Source organism: Mesocricetus auratus, unplaced genomic scaffold, assembly GCF_017639785.1.
Source record: "Mesocricetus auratus isolate SY011 unplaced genomic scaffold, BCM_Maur_2.0 Super-Scaffold_100003, whole genome shotgun sequence".
Taxonomy (NCBI): Eukaryota; Metazoa; Chordata; class Mammalia; order Rodentia; family Cricetidae; genus Mesocricetus; species Mesocricetus auratus.
In genome coordinates, this window is record NW_024429188.1 from 25,818,054 (window position 1) to 25,821,084 (window position 3,031).

At 36.8% G+C, this 3,031-nt stretch overlaps 1 pseudogene; it reads right to left on the reverse strand.

Moving 5' to 3' along the window:
* Positions 1 to 747: 747 nt before the first annotated feature.
* On the reverse strand, positions 748 to 1,380 carry LOC101844744 (annotated as a pseudogene).
* Between the last annotated feature and the right edge of the window lie 1,651 nt (positions 1,381 to 3,031).

Consider the following 3,031-nt stretch of genomic DNA (forward strand, 5'->3'; position numbering starts at 1 on the left):
TGCCCTTCTCCAGTAAGCCATGACAACGTGTAAATACATAGATTAAGAGAAATGGGTTAATGATTAAGACAGAGCTAGCCAGTAAGAAACCCTAGCTATTGGCCAACAGTTTTATAATTAATGTTGTGTCTCGATGTGTTCATGTGGGGCTTAAGCAGTGGGACCTGGCGGGGCAAGAATCCAGTAACAGAGTACAAGAAGAATAAATGATTGGATGAGATGCTTCAAATTTTCAAACTTTAGGAAAAGAAAAATCTATTTAAGGACTAAACGAGGGAGCAAAGACATGGGAAAAATCTTCACAAGTATTTTGATAAATGCATTGTGGAGATTCCTTGCAGCAACTGGTAACATAGTTTCAGAAATTCATTTGATGAACAGTTGTAATTTTTATGGCATTGGAAATAGGCCTGATTTAATTTTTATGAATGTAGAGGATAATGTAAGGTGTCAATGTATTCTGACATTCATTTCCATATCTACTATGTTCCCAGATTATTTACCTTCAGCAACAGTAATTAAAATCCAGAGCTCATAAGACTATGTATGCAAGATTTTGTTTAATGAAAATCCGTAAGCCACTCAATGAAATACTGAATCAACCAAAAGAGGAATATAACTGGAGATCCACTTGCCGTCCTTGAACATAGTTGTGATTTGAGAATTTTAGGTAGCAGTCTCAAGAATACTTGTGATTACTCCTTGTAATTTTGGATTTTCAAATCTATGTAAATTGGAAATTTACATTTAAGTGTTTGAGTGGATTCGGGAGCGCAGGTGAAGTGTGAAAGAAAGGGAAATTGTGCAACCCACTAAAAATAAGACGGAAGAAAGAGTTACCATTGCCAGGGCAGTGCCAGCTTTCTGGGTGTCTGGAGAAGATGGTGTTCGGAAAGATGGAGGGAAGGCAATCCCATCGTTGCGAATGATGGACAAATAATTGTACAAGATAGAATGGAAGACTAAGATGCTAGCAATGATGTTCAGAAGCCCTGGAAAGAAGAATGGATTGTAGGAAGATTTCCTCCAGATTCTTCCTGAGTAAATTTTCCAAAGAGCATTAATGACGGAGACTGTCGCAATCACGCCAAGTATGCTGGAAATCAGTAGCAGATGTTGAGCAACACGAATATCCAAAGGAATGAAATTATCCTGGTAGGTATATTGGTAACACACTCTTCAAATGTTGGAATTGCTTTCCTGGTGGTACACGCAGGTTCTCCACATCCCCACTAATGTCATGAGGGGCTTGGAATCCATGGGTTCATGGAAACACCACACTCACCATTGAGGGAGGCTAATAGATATACTGCAAAGGATCCATGCTACTGTAGCCGCAGCAAAGCCTCCTAGCTGCCGGCTGGCATGCCTGCTGACCATTACAACAGTGACACTGAACACCTGGCAACTGTAAAGAAACACAGGGCATCATTAGGATGGACTCTTTAGGCCTAGAATATTGTCGTCTGAGGGGGAAGTACCACTACAGACGGTTTTGTTGAGCAGGTGGGTGTTTGACTAAGAAATATGCAGAGTGTATGTTCTAATCAAATTCAGAAGGGCTGGCTTTGTGGTAACACTTACTTGCAGGTTGATAATCCACATACCATCTAATATTTTCATCTTCCACTGTTTACAGACTCACAATGAAGTTTGGCCCCAAATATTAGGCCATTCAGATTGTCATGACAGCCTGAAATTTCATGCTAAAAATAGGAAGCCACTTGAAGCACAACAGTGAATAATTTATGCATTATCCATACCTTGGAATTATATGCCAACCTTAAAGATAAAAGTGTAGTCATATATTCAAGCTGTGGTATTTTGTCTCAGCACATTTAACTATCCATTTTTGTGTGTCTCTGTATCCCAGGCTGACCTATAACTATGTCCTCAGTCTGTCCTTTGGCTAGATGCAATCCTGCTACTTCTTTTTTTCAATTGCTGGTATTAAAGACAACAGCTAAAACACTTCCAAATACTGTCAGGTTTGTAAAGTCCGTCAGTGCTATAGACAGTGTAAGAGGACTGTCAACTACCACACTGACTAGTTTCTCATTGTATGGATGTTCCATGCACTCTCTGTTCAAGCACTGAGTTTCTATATCTGGATTAATACCAAGATTTACCTGTATTGAATGCTACCATGTGCATTGTGCATGAGCATATATATATATATATATATATCTTCTCATTTCCCTTGGTTTTAGCCTAAGGAACAGAAGTGAGTTTATATGCTACATATTTTGTAATTTACTAAATTGAAGACAGTACTAAGTATAGAAAGTATATTCTAGAAAGAAAGCCAATGGAGTTATAATAATTGAAACATAATCTACAATTAAGAACTCAAAATATCAAAACTACAAAATGACTACAGATAACATTTTTCAATAATGACTTTAAGTACCAGTGGTCTCTACGTCCCAATCAAAACACTCATGTTGAAAAAAGAAACAATTTTTTGTGTGGTGTATAATGAACTCATCTTACCTTCAAAGTTAGGACTCACCTAAAATGGAAAGGATGAAAAAAGTATCTTAAGCAAATAGGAACAACAAACAATCAGTTTTCTCTACCCCAATTTCTAACAAAACAGACTTCAAAATAAATGAAAAGAGACAAAAATGATGCTTCAGGCACACATAATATATGAGACAAAACTATCTGCCATAATTGACAGAAAAACTTTCCATGATATAAACAACCTAAATAATCTTATCTCCAACAAGGCAAACATAAAGAATGCATCAAAAGCTGTATTTTGGACTGAAGAGTAGAATGAGCAGAGTAGTTGTGAAAAGAAATAGAACACATAATTATTTTTTAAAATATACCACTGAAGTGTTGTATTGTGCATAGAGACTATTGTATGTGACAGAGGGAGGAACTAGGAAGGCAAATGTGATGGTAACTACTTTGTAAAATGCCTCTATATTTGATTTGATTGTGTTCTCATATAGAAACAGATAAATTCCTTTTCTAATCTGTAAAAAAATATACCACTGAGGAAACAAATAACACAAAAGCT